Here is a 17,768-nt window from a genome sequence, read left to right as displayed (position 1 = left end):
TGTGTATTGCCAAGCATATAGTAAGTATTCAATAAATATTAATTGCAATAAACTATTATTTCTTACCTAGGTGGAAGATACATAAAATAAGTTTTTTATTGTTTTGATTTTTGATAATACTTATATTTTCAAGCAAACCACTTTACTTAGTCACTGGACTGAGTAATGGATAAAATCTTAGGAAATATTGCTTAAATTTTTTTTTTTGCAACTTCTAACAGTAAGAGGATAGTGTCAGGTGTAAAGAGCTCTAAAACAACAAAGTGACCTTTAAAGAAAAGCAATTTATTTATAAAATAAATCACCAAAGAAAAGAGGAGAAAGGTCTTCTTTTATATTGCTAGCAATGAATCTCTGGGCTAATGCATTGTTTTGCATGGCTTGTGCTGGTTACAGGCTGTGTATAAAAGTTTCTTATTTCAGAGCCGATGGATTTCTATGAAAAGGAATGTTGAAATTTACTACAGTAAGAGATACACAATCTGTTCTACAGAAAGCCCCACAGGCAAAAAACAGTGGATGCAAAATACAAATTGTGAATGAGTACTTCCCCTAAGTTGTCAATTAAGTTTCTTTTCAAAAATAGACACATTTACATAGGATGGTTAAAGCTATTGCTTTTTCTTATCTTTGTTGCTATTAGTAGTAGTAGTAGTAGCAATAACAATAATTACTGAGGTTAATTAGGCTCTCCCTATGGGCCATATATTGAACAAACTACATTACATGCTTTATCTCACTGAATTCTCTCAACAATTGTGTGAGTTAGGGCTATTATTATTCCCATTTTTCAGATGAGGAAACTGATGCTTTGAAATGTTATCTAACGTGCCCAATTTCATTAGCTTGTAAGTGGCATGGCTTGGCTTGCAACTTAGCACTGCATGGCTCCAATGCTCATGATTCTATGAGGAAATGGAAATTTCGCTGGGTGAAATGGAAAGAGAGAAAGAAAGACGTAATTTTGGAGCTTTAAGCTGTTCCCCAGAGGGTTATGTCTAAATTGGATGCCTCCTTGTGGGGCTTTCACAGACAAGGAATTGGGCTGCTGGGGGCTGAAGGGTGAGGGAGAAAGGAAGCCAGAAGGTGCCAGAAAAGAAGCAAACAAGCAGAGAAGACGTTGAAGACTTTTCAATTTTAGCAACAGTGTTGACATGTCATGCTCATCCTTTGACACCTTGACCTACTTGCTCTGACTACAAATGACTTTTATTATTGATGTTGGTGATCACCATTCTGGAATTCCTGGGAAGTCCTGCTTTCACATAGCCCATGCAGTTGTCCTCATATGTACATTCACACTTGTCAGACTGTGTTTGGAATTATGATTTTGCAATTACAGGCACGGTTTCTGGAGCCCTCGGTTACAGTTCATTGACTCCAGTTGGTGAGGTGGGTACTCTGAGTGCCATCAGCCTCTATCAGGAGACAAGAACATCTTGGTGACAGCTCCGACAATCTCCCAGTCTCCTGTGGGGAGGGAATGTTGTTTAGGACTTTGCACTGTTGATTATGTTATTTATTTGCAGTGTCACCATTCTTTATTTATGTTGTTTAATCAAATAGTATAAATCCCTTTAATGATAACAATTTAACACATATCCTTACCTTGATCACCTTGAAACACAATTGGTAGTTTGAATGCATTTATCTATAACTACAGAATGTTGTCCTTGACCATCTGAAGAGGAATTTTTGACAAAGAAAGTACTTTGAGTATGAAGTTGTTGACCTTGAATTGGGTAAGATATAAACTAGACACACAACCATAAAAATAAGAGACAGAAATATTTTTCTGTATAACAGGCTAAAAAAAATTCCCCAAAGATTCTTGTCACAGTAAAACAAAAATATTATTTTCATTTTTTTCATGTTGTTTTTGGAGTCTACCAACCACATCTTATGTGTAAAGAAAAGTGGACATTGGAATATCTGGATTCTAGTTTTCATTTGGTCATTGTATCATTCAGAATTCTTTGGGTTGTAAGTTGAAGAAAAGGCAACTCAAAATCACTTAAGCAAAAAGAGAGTTTATTGCTTAAGTAATCTAGATGTTTGGGCATAGATTGGACCTAGGTACCTCAGAGCTGTAAGTTACATCACCAAGACTTAATTTCTTTCCATTTCTCAACTCTACCTTCTGCTTTGGCCGCTTTATTCTCAGACTCCATTTGGCAGCTTACAGAATTCTAGTCTCATTTCCTTCCAGGCTTTAGACTAGCATGAAAGGGCAAGAGTCTTTTCCAGTAGTCCTGTGGTTTGCTTGATCAGACAGGCCTAAGTATCGTGGTATCCCTGAGCCATTAACAGTGGTGTTTTGATTGACCATGTCTGGATGGAGCCTCACCCAAAGCCTGTAAGAGTGGAGAGGACAGATCCCCAGACAAAAGTTGAGGCTATTACCAGGAGAAAGGGGAATTAAGCCTGGCGGGTGTCAACACCACTCACCAATTATGTGATCGTGAGAAGGTAACCTCGGTGAAAAGTAAAGTTATTAATGCCTACTGAAAAAATGGATTGAAACAACAGTTTGTACACTACTTGTACCTATAATAGTGCTTAATAGACTAGAGTGCTGTGTAATTTTGTGTTATCATTTTTAGAGGTTTTTCGAGAATTGATATGTGGGAATGAAATGGATAAGTTTTACATAAAATATGTACATTTTCGATCAGGTAATGCCAAATCATTTCCTACTATCAACATAGTCTTCTAGCACTTGGTGTTAGATTTTTTAGTTATTTTCCAATCCAGTGGGGCTGCAGTTCTTATTATTGCATTTTCTTGATAACTTATAAGGAACATTTAAAAAATATTTACTATATCAATAAATATTTTGATTATGTCATACTTGTTGGTTATATTCTGAGATGTACTTGTTCATATATTTTGCCTATCTAACTATTGCGTTGTCTGTTTGCTTTCATAACCATTTATAGTTCCTGTATTTTCAGGATACTAATATTTTGTTGGTTATCTTATTGCAAACATACATTCTCAGTTAGTGCCTTGTCTTTTCACCTTCTTATGGTGTCATTTTATGAGTTTAAGATCACAATTTTAATGCCCAATTTAGCAATAAATCTCATCCTATAAGATTTGTGCTTCTTATGTTTTGTTTAAGAAACAAACAAGAAACAAGGTTTCTCCCCTAAAACCTTCAGGTCATAAAGATATTGCCTCTGTTTTGTTCTAAAAGTTTGAATGTTTTGCCTTTTGTATTTGAATTCTTAAATTCTCAATAAGTTGGAATTTATTATGCATGCTGTAAGGTAGGTATTCAATATCAAATTTCCCATATAGACAACCAATTTTTCCAACACCATTTATTCAATGACTGTCTTTCTCTATTTCTGTGAAATGCCTCATCTATTACACATCAAATGTCCTTACAGGCATGCCTCTGCTTCTTTGCTATCTGTTCTGTTCCATTTTTTTGGGCCTAATTATCCATCTCTAAGTCAGTAAATTTTTTTAAACCTAGGACTTGCACATTGCTTGTGATGGGATATGACAGGCCATGACATAGAGAATCAGTATGGGACGTGTGGAGCTCTTCCATGTCCCATCATATACCCCAACAGTGCTGACCTGGGTTCAGTAAGTTTTATTAACTTCTACCTAATAGATACTATTGCTAGTCCCTGTTCTTGTCCACCTATTTAGGAACAAAGGCATTATTTTATTTTTTTTAAATCACTTATGCTATTTGAATTAAATAAAATAGAGCTTAAAAATGTGAAAGATTTGAAAAGGTTATATATAACCTTTTTACCTGTAGAAAACCTGGAGAGTGAAAAATTCTTTTGGAGGGGGGCTAAAAAAATAACAGTCTCTCTAGGATCTCTACCCAGAGGAAAGAGGGTTTTGTGATTAGCAAAGCTCGGTAAGAAGAAGCTAGAAAGGGGTTGCTCATAACTTGGAGTTTCAGGGCATAAACAGATTCTCCGAATAAGAAAAGCCCAGAAGGCAAAGGAGCCTTACGGCTCTCTTAGCCTATGGCATACTATTTGTACTCACCGAAATATAATGAGAATAAAACAACAGTCGATAAAATTAGCCAGATAGGATGTAGATTTTAAAAATATACAGCTTTTGTGAATAAGTCTTTTAGCCTACACAATTTTTTCTCTCTCTGTGAATAGGTTTAACTATCATTGAATGCACTATCTTAATGTGATTTTATATGAACAATAAACAATAACATGATTCTTATCTCCATATTTTAATTTTCTAGCCCTTCTCCAGGGGAAATGACCACCTTTGTTGTTCTTCAAAGAAATTTCTAGCCGGGCATGGTGGCGGGCGCCTGTAATCCCAGCTGCTCTCGGGAGGCTGAGGTGGGAGAATGGCGTGAACCCGGGAGGCGGAGCTCGCAGTGAGCCGAGATGCCGCCACTGCACTCCAGCCTGGGCGACAGAGCGAGACTCCGTCTCAAAAAAAAAAAAAAAAAAAAAAAAAAAAGAAATTTCTCTGTCTGCAGCACTCCTAAAGAGCAGGCTTTAGCATAACTTAGTGGAGAAGCAAATTTGAATGAATGGCTACCTACTTTAAATAAGCTAACCCAATTAGAAAAATGTGGGAGAGTAAGATTTTAGGACTGAATGATCCAAATAGTCAGAAACGAAATAGTTTCACTCAGAGATTCCATCTAGGCTGTCCTGTCTGGTACACTGTACATGGAGGTGGTGGCTATTGATAATAATTATGAGTTGAAGAATGTGTAGAAAAGCAGCTGCCCTAAGATGAATTGGACCAGAGCTGCAGTGAAAGGTGCCTGATTAATTAAAATCCCTGGTGCTTGTTAAAATCACCATTCTACTCAACAGAAGCCAGTCAAGGAAATATACAGCAAGGTTAAAGCCGGCATGTGCAATTCAGATATCAGCTGTGCTCTTGGCCTTTGACTTCTGCATCTGAACATGTTGACTCTCTGCCAGCGTGGATGTAGAAGTCAATCAATCCTCTTCTACTTTCCCGACAAGAACCCCCCTCATAAGCATTAACAAGCGAAGAAAAATTAGAATAAACCTTTTGTAGAGAAGATGGAGGACTGAGATTTATATTGTACACACCACAGCAAACTAGTTTAGAAGTCACCTAAAATATTTCTGATTTCCCCAATCTCTTGGGCCCACTCCCAACGGAATAACTTTCTCTGGATCCTCGCATGCAGACCCCAGAAATGCTGGGCCCTTCTCTCTACATCTTGCCTTAATTTTTCTTTTCTTCATTCTTTAGAGCATCTCAAGTTCTTCTCATTATCTTATGCACAGCAAGTTATCCACCATCTTTCATCACGGTGGGGGTGTTGAAAGGGTTAGGGTTAGGGTTATGCTGGAGGCTCTTACATCCACTCTAAGGGGATAATTAATTTATTTGACAAGTGTTTATTGGGTGCATACCATGTGCCAAACACTGTTTTAAGACCTGAGGAGACAGTGTGGGCAAAACAAATAAAAAATCCTTACCGTCATGGGGTTTATATTCTAGTGGAAGGAGACTGTATTAGTCTGTTTTCACACTGCTGATAAAGACATATCCAAGACTGCGTGATTTACAAAGAAAAAGAGGTTTAATGGACTCGAAGTTCCATGTGGCTGGGGAGGCCTCACAATCATGGCGGAAGGTGAAAGACACTTCTACATGGTAGCAGCCAAGACAGACTTGAGAGCCAAGCGAAAGGGGTTTCCCCTTATAAAACCATCAGATCTTGTGACACTTAGTCACTACCACAAGAACAGTATGGGGGAAACCACTCCCATGATTCATTTATCTCCCACTGAGTCCTTCCCACAACACGTGGGAAGTATGGGAGCTACAATTCAAGATGAGATTTGGGTAAGGACACAGTCAAACCATATCAGAGACAGACAAAATAAATAAATACAACAAATAAATAATTAAAATGTATAATATGTCAGATAATGATAGTAGCTGTGTACAAGAATAAGACAAACAAGGGCTAAGGGATTCTGGAGAGGGTGCTGCAATTTTTACAGGGTGGTGAGGGAAGATTTTGCTGATAAGGTAGTATTTGGGCAAATGCCTAAAGGGGGTAAGGGAGTGAATTTTGGGTATATCTGAGGAAAGAGCATTCCAGACAAAAGGAACAGCAGGGCACAGTTTCTGAGGCAGATGTGTGCCTGGCTTGTTTCTAGGACAGCAAGGAGGCCATGGTGGCTGAAGTTGAGTGAGCAAGGGCCAGAATCAAGGGAGATGAGTTTGGAAAGATAATTAGGCAAGATCCTGAGGGGCCTTATCCTATGAAGATTTTGGTATTTACATTGAGCAAGATGGAGATACACTGGGGGATCTGAGGCAGAGAAATGGCATGCTCTGATTTGTATGATCAGATCTCTTTATGTCTACTGAGCTGGCAGTAGACTATAGCAGGAAAAGGGTGGCTGTAGGGACTGGTTAGAGGCTTATACCATAATCTAGACTAGAAATAGCAGTGGCTTGGAAAAGGGTGGTTGTAGGGACTGGTTAGAGGCTTATACCATAATCTAGACTAGAAATAGCAGTGGCTTGGAAAAGGGTGATTGAGATAGAGGTGGTAAGAAGTGTTGGGTTGTGGATACATTTTAAAAAGTGTGTTAATAGACTTTGCTGATTTTTTTGATGGGCATATAGAGGAAAACAAGAGGAAGGTAAAGAGAGACTTAAAGGTTTTTGGCTTGAGTACTTGAAATAATGGATTGTTTTACTTTCAGAGGTTGAGGGTGAGGTGAAGAAAGTCCAGAAATTTGATTTTAGACACAATAAGTTGGAGACGCCCATTAGACAATCAAGATGAGTTGTTTTCTAGGCCCTTGGGTATAGAACACTGAAGTTCAGGGAGAAGTCTAGACTGGAAATATGAATTTGAGAGTTGTAAACATACCAACAAGAGTTATTTGTATGTTAATGAGAGTTGTTGATATCACCAAGGTGGCTGATATGATCCAATGACATGAAAGTTAAAGCTCATCAGAATATTTCATCTAAACAAACAAGATTCTGTTCCCAAGTGAATGTTTCTTCATACATCGTTGTGGTTGGGTTGCAGATGCCTGAGACTCTGTGTGCTCTGACCTTTTACCTCCTCTCTGACCAGTCTCCTATGTTTCTTGTCCTGGCTCATTCTGTTTCTGGCTCACCGTGTTCTTTGCTGTTCTTTCAACATGCCACATGTGCTCGAATTGTGTGGCCTTAACACTTTCCTTCTACCTGAAAGTCTTCATTCCCAGATACATGCAGAGTTTACTTGCTTATTTCCTTTGGGTCTCTCAATGTCACTTTATGCATTACTTCTCTCTTGCTGCATAAAAAATTGCTCCAAAATTTAGTGGCTTAAAATAACAACAAATACTTATTATCTCTCCTTTTCTGGGGCCAAGAATTTGGAATCAGTTCAGCAGAGTGGTTCTGGTTAAGGGCTTCCAGTGAGGTTGGAGTTCAAACTTCAACTGGAGCTGCAGTCAGATATCTGAAGGTTTTACTGGGGCTGGAGGTTCCACTTGCAAGCTTGCTCATTCACATGTTTGACAAATTAGTACTCTTGGTGGGAAGTCTGACTTCCTTCCCGCATGGTCTTCTCCCAAGGGTGTTTGAGTGTCCTTATGCCATGGAGGCTGGCTTGTCCCAGAGAGAGTGATCCAAAAAACAGAGTGGAAGCTTTGGTGCCTTTTATGACCCAGCCTCAGAGGTGAAATACCTTAATCTCTGCTCTACTCTATTGCACTGAGACCAGCCCTTGACTCTATCACACTGAGACCAGTCCCAATTCCTAATTTATTTGGGAAGAGACTATCCAAGGGTGTGAACACCAGAAGATGAGGCCCACTGAGGGTCATCCTGAAAGTTAGCTACCACATCTTATCAGGGACGTCTTCTCTGAATAACCTGTATGTTATGGACTGAAGGCATGTACCCCTCCAAAATTCAAATGTTGAAACCCTAACACCCAGTGTGACTGTATTTGGAATAGGGAACTAATTAAGATTAAATGAGGTCAGAAGGGTGGGGCTTTTATCGATGGCTTAGTGTTCTTACAAGAAGAGAATCCAGAGAGCTCACTCTCCCTCCTCCAGCAAATACTGAAAAAAGGCCTTGTGAAGCTATAGAAAGAACTTGGCCATCAGCCAGTCAGAAGAGAGCCCTCATCAGAAATGGAATCGGCTGGAACCCTGATCTTGGCCTTCTAGCCTCCAGAATGGGGAGAAAATAAATGTCTGTTGTTTATGCTAACCAGTCTGTGATATTTTGTTACGGCATTCTGAGCTAATAAATAGCATAAAAAAGCAACTTCCTTCCTCAGCACTTTCCATCCTTTTATCCTGATTTATTTTCTCCACAGTACTTATTACAACCTGATATTTTCTCAATTTATTTATTGTCAGTTTCTCGTTAGTGGAGTGTAAGCTCTCTGAAGGCAGGGAATTTGTCTATTTGTTTACGGTTTTATCCTTGGGCCCCAAAACAAAGTCTGGCCCATGACAGGTACTCAAAATTACTTGTTGAATGATAAATGAATGGATGAATATTGGATATTGGACTTTATTTTATTTCTATTGATTGTCTCTTTGGTGGCTGGGATTGTTCGTTCTTTAGTTAGACTTTACATTCATTATACCCTAGTACCATTTCTGAAATCAGGTACAAAACAGAAATATTTTTAAATTTCAATTAATCTTGTGCGTGTATTATTAAATTATAATGGGCTATCTGAAAATTAACACAGTGAAATATAAGCTCACTTGAGAAAATTTTGAGTTTGCTTTCACTTGATTAATAAACTGTTGGCAACCTGGAATTCTTAGGGCTGTTCTTCCTGCTTGAGGGTGAGAATTCTGTACCTTTGCAGAGAACTGGAAAGAACATGTTATGACCGATCCTGATGAAATACTACAAGTGTTTTTGTGTGTTCTGAAGAGAGACTGAAAAGAAATATAAAATACATTTCTGTATATTCCAATTTTTCCATCATGCTTATGTACTTACTTCTGTAGTTAGAAATAAAAAAGTAATAATGATGAAATTTAAAAAAGAATAATAATTTTGAAATAGGATAAACTCATTCATGTCTGTGCTCTGCTTTTTACTGATCGGAATTGCTATTTAATCTCTTTGAGTCTTAGCTTCCTGCTCTGTATACAGGAGACAATAACATGGAAGTTCAGCCTTGACTCACGTAGAAAAATGTCACAGTCTTGGAGTGTGTTAGCTCATTCTTGTACCCTTCGGTAAAGTCCTGAAAGAAAGGGAAGTGTTTAGTCCAAGCTGGCTCTTATAAGAGGAAACAAGACATAACCTTCCTATGTGAAGTCCTTTTTCTTAGCAGAACCAGGGGAAGCCAGATTGGCTGACCAAGAATATCCCTTCATTGCCAAGGATGGGAATTCCTGCCAGTCTTCTCTGACTGGATATAGCATATGTTAAGGACAAATTGTTCTGAATTGTTCTCCCTATTTGCTTTTGTCCAAAAAGGAGTCTACTGTAGCCAGCTTATTTTCTTTCTACCATTATTCTGTTGAATATGGTGTATTGGAAATATTTAAATTTATGTAGCCATATGTTGGTAGACTCTGAGAAGTTTATGCATGGGCCTGACTCAGAGAAATATACATTGCTCAGAGATTCTGGGCTTGGATCTAGATGTAGTAGTGAGGTGAGACTTCAGATTGTCTCCCTCATAAAGCATCTTTGCCCATAATAAATGCTTGGGAGGGTAGTTACCACCATGCCCGTCATTGTTATTAATGCCACTTCTTTCTCCCCCTCTACAGTAACACAGACTCCATCATTAATTTGCCTCTATCTGGGCTTGCTTAACACTTACAGGCTTGCACTTCCATAGAAGCATGGACATGCTTACAGCCAAGATTCTAAAAAAGCTAGAGCAATAAGAAATCAGCACACTTTCAGCCAACAGTTGCTGGGAGAATCTAAGTCAGTAGAGATAAATTAGTCACAATACTGATATTGATGGATTTGGACAATTCTAATCAAATTAGAATGGAAACACGGGGGATTCAGAAAGGCAGGTCAATAAACAAGAAAACCCATTGAAAAAAGTCACCAGTATAATGATTGGACTTCACATCTTTGGCTTCTTTCCCACCCTCCCAGGGCAAATCAGTACTGTGATCCTCTCTTATCCTTGCCCCTGCCAGGCTCCCTTCTCTGGCTCCCTTCCTGTTGCCTTGCTACCGCTTTGTAGCTCTTTTCTGCACACCCCCGGCCCTCACTTTTATATAGGCTTGACAGGCTTTTCATAGCTTTTAAGGAACAGGTTTCAGACTTAGTTGACCTTATAAATATCATCATTTTATTTCATTGTCTTGGACTTAGGGAAAAATTATAAAATCCCTTTCCTTAGAACACTAAATCCAAATGCTTACCACTCATCTAAACTCAGCTTAAAGCAAGGTCTCGTATTTCATGGGCAGAAATACTGTCTTCTATAAAAATATAAAGCTATAATGGGTTTTCTTTGGTCCACATTATTTCATTGAAAGATTTGTATTAGTTGCTTACTTCAAAAAGGTGAAGAGATTTCACATACTAATTTGGAATTCTGAATTTTTTTGAAAAATCAAAAGATCTGGCAACACTGAGCCTACATTTCTGCAGAACAAGGGCCGCTGTGGCTGAGTCCCTTCAATTGGTGGCAGGAGCCCTTCAGTTCAGCACAGTCCCCACATGGACAACTTCATGCATTCATGGTGCCTCCTTGGTTCTTATGGGCCTTTCAGCGTTTGACTTCACTGTTAGAGAAAGTGCACTGTAGTTTCTCTTTGAACTCTGTCATCCTTTCCCTCAAGCAGTTGTAAGAACAGAGGTGTGTACAGAGGTTGATGGAAGATGCATTAACTATGATGAAAGAGCTAATGGCCATTTTGTTTAGAGGGCTTACTTATTCATTTGTGTATTCAGTCATTCATTCCCATTATCCTGCTTTCTCTCCATTATTGCCTATCACTTTATTTAAATAGACATCATAGAAATTCAAACAGCACAAAAAGGCATATGCAAAAAGCAGTGTTCCTCTCACTCAAATCTCCTAATCCTCCTTCCCAGAAACTACCTCTGTTACTAGGTTTTTGTGTCTTCCTTCCCAAGATAGACTGTATTTGTAATACATGTCCCACTTCATGTTATACCAAATGATGACAGACTACAGACTATTCTGCATTTTCCATTTTTTTGCTTGATGATATATCTTGCACATTATTCCATATTGGTGTAGATTTGCCTCATTCTTTCTAAAGCCTGCATAGCACTTCATTTTACTGATGCGCTGTGATTTGCTTAAGCTTACTGATGGGTCTGTAGCTGGTTTTTAATCTTTTATGAATACAAACAATGCTGCAATGAACATCTTTGTATACATTTACGAAGGGCAAATTGTGCCAGCATATTTGTTGGATGAATTTTGTTAAGTGGTGTTGCTTGGTCAAAAGGTATAAGCAATGGTGTGCGTATGCTACAGTTAACTCACGCAGGCTTACAAGCAGCTGATTTCTCTGCATCTCTTCCCAACTCCATGATCAATGACATCACATTGGTAACTTGCTATTGGCCATAGTGGGAGCATTCATAACATGAAAATATGCAAACACCACAAACTAGGGCTTAGGGCTTCCCCCCTCCCTCCTGGATAGCTGGTTGTCAAACATTGTAATGCAGTAATTCAATTCTGATGCTAACTACCCAGAGTTAGCCCACTCCACAGGTTAAGGGAACAGTCCCTAACAAGACTTACCTCACTTCAGATGCCAGCCACAAGTTCAGGAATCAATAGGTAACCCACATTTTTGACAAATTGCTACAAATTTGGGAGTTCCCACAGCCCCCTCAGATGTGATAATTCATTCGTTAGAATGATTCTTAGAACTCAGGAAAGCTGCATTTATAACTGTAGTTTTATTATGAAGGATAAGAATTAGGACCAGCCAATGAAGATACCCCATAGGTGAGGCCTGGGAGGGTCCCAGATATGAAGCTTCTGTGTCCTCACCCTGTGGCTTCAAGATGCATCACCCTTTTGGCACATCAATGTATTCACCAATCAGGAAGCTCACCAGAGCTTCAGGTGTCCAGAGTTATAATTTGGGTTTCATTATGTAGGCAGGATTGATTAAGTCATTTACCATGCGATTGTACTTAATCTCTATCCCCCCTCCTCATCCCTCCTTTGGGGGTCAGGAGATTATAAACGAATCTCATGTGTCCTGAAGCCCAACCCTTTAATCATATGATTGTTTTTTCTGGCATGGCCAACCCCTATCATGAAACAGTCACCTTATTAGCATAAACTCAGCTGTGGTCCCAGGAGCTCAGCATGAATAAAAAGACACTCCTATTTATCATTTAGAAAATTCCAAGGGCTTAGAGGCTTTGTCCCAGGAACCTGGGCCAAAGACCAGTCGGATTATTTATTATACAACAAACACAACAGCACATCACTGGATGTAAGTATTTAAAAGTGTTGACACATATTTCCAAATTGTCCTCCAAAGAAGTTGTACCAAATATGCATTCCCACCAGCAACGCATACAAGTGTTTTTGGAGCAACAATTCTGACCACAATGATTTGTCATATCAGATCACTAGAGTGTGCCAGTTATTTTCTTGAGACTGAGCGTGAGAGAACTCTGGGTTATTTACATGTCACTGGGAGGATACATTTATATTCTTGCTGAGATCTTCATATGCAACCCAATGCTTGTAAACTTTTCTTATGGCTCTCTGCTTCCATTACTTGAGCAAATAGTTGTTGGTAAAATTCACCAGCTATTAATAGAAATGGGAGGAATTGAGATATCTCACAGTTGGTTTTAGCTTTTCTATAATCACTCTTCTTCGTTAGAAAATGTCTCTAAAGACTTCTGCCTTACAAGAGTAGAGTCCATGCATGATAAAATCTCACAAGCTTGGGGAAGGCCATTCTGAAATTGTGACAATAATAAGAATGTTTTGAAAATATCATTGTGCATTTTTATTGTTTCCTTCACTTGACTAATGGTAATTTGTTCCAAAGCATCAATAAATCCTACTGGGTAATGCCTTAGTAGAATAGATAAGAAAAATATATAATCATTAAATAAACATTATTTCCAATCATTGAAGTTTAACTAATATGTTATTCATATACATTAATTCAAGTCTTCAAAAACAGCTTGGATAGTCAGCAGGTTAAACAGTCCTCTTGAAAATCTAGACCAACATTGTATAATAAAGTTTTCTGTGTGATATTGGAAATCTCTATCTGAGCTGTCCAATATGGTAGCCACTAGCCACATGTGGCTAATGTGACTGAGTAACCAAATATTTAATTTTATTTGATTCTAACTAATCTAAATTTAGATATGTAAATAGGTACATGTGTCTAGATATGTAAATAGGTACATGGTTACCTTATTAGACCAGTTCTAGGTTATAAAGACAGATTTAACCTTTGTTCTTTTCTTTTCTCTGATTTCTGATCCCTTCCCCTAGCTAGTCATGGAAAATGAGGAAAATGAAAGTACCTAAACAGGCTCATTTCTAAGTGCTTGACACATATCAATTCCTTTAATCCTCTCGACAACTGTATGAGATAGGTACTAACACTATCCCTGTTTTATTAATGCAAATGAGAAAATTGAGGCATAACTTGGACAAGGTCACACAGCCGATAAGTGGTGAGCCTAAGACTTGAATACAGAAAATGTGACTTTAGGAGACCATGCTCTTAACTGCAATACCACACTGCCTCTACATCTATACGCAAAGAAAATAAAAATCACCAGTGAGAAGTATTTTTCGTTTTCCAAATAAACACTTGAGAATTGACATCAAAGGATCAAGGAAGCTGGGGATAAGGGTGCTAAGATGAGAGGACAGGAACAGGGTGGTGATGTGGAGAGGTGTGGAGTCAGCCTAGCACCTTCCAGGGCCAGAGCCAGTCTGTGCATGGATATTTATCCTCCACCTACAGACTGTCTGCTGACATTTGATTAAACACATCGTGGAGGCCCACACAGAGGAGCTGTGTCAACAGTTTTTCCTGGTGCTCGTGGGCCTTTCATCGTCAGTGGCTGTGGATTTTCTGGCAAAAGGAGGCCCACTTCTAACCATGGACTTTGCAGAGATTTATTTAAAAGCCAGAACAAAATGTGCTGGATTGTTGTATTATCAAATTGTTTAAGCTGGGAATTAGTTTCCCAGAATCCCCTTCCCTCTATGGTTCTAGGATAGAGCTGGCCAAAAGAAGAACTTGTATAAAGCTTGGGAGGCAGAAGTGAAGCAGTGACCACAGCTCATCTTCCCACCTGCTGGTTCTTCTGACCAACAGATTCATTTCTGGCTCCAGGTCCACTTCCAGATGCCTGGCAGTGGACCCACAATGTGGTAGCTCCTCAGGGGAAGAGCTGCTCATAGGCTTCTCTATGAGCTCCCCTCCCAAGATCTGCTTCAGTGGCTGGAGACCCCCCTGCAAACTCTAACTTGGCTATTGGTGTCAGTGCTTCAAGAAGGCTGGTTGGTAACTTTTTCTCTGACCCTCCAACTCTTTCTGGGACTTTCTCTTCCAGCAACTTCCACAGTTGTGAGGTCTAATTCCTCTAATACATTTCTGTCTTAGTCTGTTTTCTGCTTCCCTAACAGAGTACCACAGACTGGGTAATTTGTAAAGAAAAGGTATTTATTTTGGCTCACAGTTCTGGGGCTGAGAAGTCCAAAAGTGTGATGTTGGCTTCTGGTGTAGGCCTTCTTGCTGTATTATCCCATGGCTAAAAGGTAGAAAGTGGAAGGGAGCCCATGAGACAGAGAGGAAAGGAGGAGCTAAACATCTGTGATAACTAACCCACTCCCACAATAACAGCTTTAATCCATCCATGAGAGTGGGGCCCTTATGACCTAATCACCTCTTAAAGGTCCCACCTCCCAACACCACTGCATTGGCAATTAAGTTTCAACATGAGTTTGTGTGGACATTCAAACCATAGCATTTCCTTTTAACATCCCAGTGGCTCTGCTTCCCTGACTAAAACTGCGATTGTTACACTATTCTATTAATACGATGCTCAAAACAGAAGCTGGGCTCCGTGATACTTAGAGGAACCATGTAGGAAAATAAGTCTCAGCCCTAGTACTTAGGCAGGTCTAGAGTTGTGAGATCCTCTCTACTAAAACAGTTTATAATACTCGTCTTCTTGGAAGTTTCCTTCTGCCTGTAGAAACTGCCAGGACAAACTCCAGCTGATTAAGATGCTTCAGCTAGATGTTCCCGAGGCATTGTGGACTGCCCTGCACCCCCGACTGCAGAGCTTTTCCCATAATAGTATAATACTCTATTCAGTGGTCTGCATTCTCTGCCTTGTTGCCAGATATGAGAGGCTGGTAACCATACATTGGGCTCACCACTCTACCCCCAGGGCACTGTGCCTGAGAATAGTGGTTCATCTTGAATGAATGAAGTAAGAAAGAGTGAGCTTTGAATTAATGTGACTTCACTGTGGTGAGAAATAGGGATATAGGAGACCTTGTCAGTGCCCTGGCCAGAAGCCCTTGGGTTTCTTTTACCTTTTCTGTGCAGTTCTTCCCAGCTTCAGTGTATTTCTGTTTCCAAAGACCTGTACCTGGGACTCTTTTTCAGAGGCCTGTTCTCAGACCACTGGAACCAGTCAAAATTGCCTGGGAGTTTATGTGTCCTTAAGGCAGCTTGTAGACAATGACTGACCATGTGATCAGGAAAGCTCTAAGGCATAGCTTATACTCCATAGCTCCCCTGGGGATCAGCCTGGAGCTACCCTCTGTGAGACCTTACCTGCATCTCTCCCCTGCTTGGCTTCATCCTGCCTGGCTTACCTCATTCTTTTATAGGCCTCTCTTAATAGCACACTTGTAATAAGTCACTAACTCCTGAATCCTCATCTCAGGGAGTATGTCCAGAGAAACTAACCTAGACCATGAGTATTTAAGGAAGAACATTGGCTTCCAATCCAGTTTGCCACGGGTCTGCCAAACTCAAGCCACCTTCCCTTTCTGGGAAGGCCCTGCTCTGATTCTGTTGATCCTAATGAAATGGCAGGTCCCAAAACCCAGATAGTAAAGATGGGAAAAGGGTTTCACTTGCCCTTTGTCCCTTGTTAAAGTAGGTGAAAGAGGCAATCTTAGCAGTCTGCATCTGATCAGGAAACAGAAGCTACTCTAGGTTTTTAAATAGGCAGTTGTTGTAAAGGTGTTAGAAGAGCCAGAGGAGAAAAAGGGGAAGGTAAGATTTTTCAAAGATCAGTAGCTGCAGGAAACAGATAACACCTCTAGGTTCAAAAGAGCAAAGAGAAAAAGGTGTTGCTCAGAGTACACAATGTGGTGTTGTTAGAACAAAGTTGGCAGAAATCCAGAAGCCACATTTGTCCATGGCTACCACTGCCTTTGCTGCTGAGACTCTTGCCTCATTTGTTGCTGCATCGTCTGTAAGAAGCACAACTGTGTCTACAGGAAAAAATATTTCTTCCTTACTCTCACCTTCCAAGCTCCTGCCAGAGCCTCCCATTGGTAGCATCTGACAGGAAGCTAGGTGGAAAGTAGGTCTGACAAATGTAGCTTGCAGGCTTTCTGCCCTGCTGGTGAGAAAACGGCATAAAAGGGGAAGTGTAGGGCTGAAAGACGACAGACGCAATGTGGCACTTCACCTCAAAGTTTCCATCCTTTTCCTGATGGTAAAAATCATCTAAAGTCTCCCAAAGCTTCAGAATTGGTGCAGGAAAACCTTATTGGGGTAGATGAGCAAGAGAGAAGGAAAGGGCAAGAGACAGAACAGTGAATGAGACAGCAAAAGGCATTGCCTACAGTCTAAAAAGTATCCCTTTATGAATACCCAGGAATTCTTATGGGTTATTTAGCCCTTTCATTGTCTCATGTAGGGCAGAAACTAAGGAGCCATGCTTCTTTCTATCTTCTTTCGAATGCAGATGGATACGCTTTCCTCTAAACAGAAATCTATACATATCCCAGAAGCAAGCAAGCATGCTTTTTAACACAAGTGAGTTTTACAGGAGACTTGTAGATTCTCCTGCTTGATTGCAAAATACAGCTCATCTCCTGGAATGGGCCCAGAGACTTTGGCATTTGTTAAGAATCAAAGTCATAGTTGGTTAATCCCATCTGCTTTCAAGAAATAAGAAAAATCAGTGTCAATGTGTCTCAGACTCCTTGCAAATTATTCTCCCTTGGGTCTCCCAAAGGTTCCTGTTTGCTCAGAGAATTTTAAGCTATGTCATAAGAAAGATAATTTAAAACCCCACACTATTAATTTTCAATTGCTGCTATAACAGACTATTATGAATTTGGCTTAAAAACAATGTAAATTTATTATCTTACTGTTCTGGGTGGGTACCAATGATCTATAGACAAGATGTCAGCAGGCTTGTGTTCCTTCTGGAGGCCATAAGGGAGAATTCCTTTCTTTGCCTTTTCTAATATCTAGCAGCACTCTGTATTCCTCAGTTAAAGGCTCCTTCTTCTAGACTGAAAGGCAGTGGCATAGCGTTTCTCTCTTCTCTGATCTCTGCTTCCATCCTTACATCTCTCTCTCTGACTCTGATCCTCCTGCCTCCCTTTTGAAAGGATCCCTGTGACTACACTGGGCCAACCTGGATAATCCAGGCAAAATTCTCCTTCTCAAGACTCTTAACTTAGTCACATCTACAGTCTTTTTGATAATGTAAGGTAACATATTCACAAGTTCCAAAGATTAGAACATGGATGTCTGCTATAGACAGAATGTTTGTGTTGA

Source organism: Gorilla gorilla, chromosome 2 (genome assembly GCF_029281585.2).
Source record: "Gorilla gorilla gorilla isolate KB3781 chromosome 2, NHGRI_mGorGor1-v2.1_pri, whole genome shotgun sequence".
Classification (NCBI taxonomy): Eukaryota; Metazoa; Chordata; class Mammalia; order Primates; family Hominidae; genus Gorilla; species Gorilla gorilla.
Note: the sequence above shows the minus strand (reverse complement) of the source record.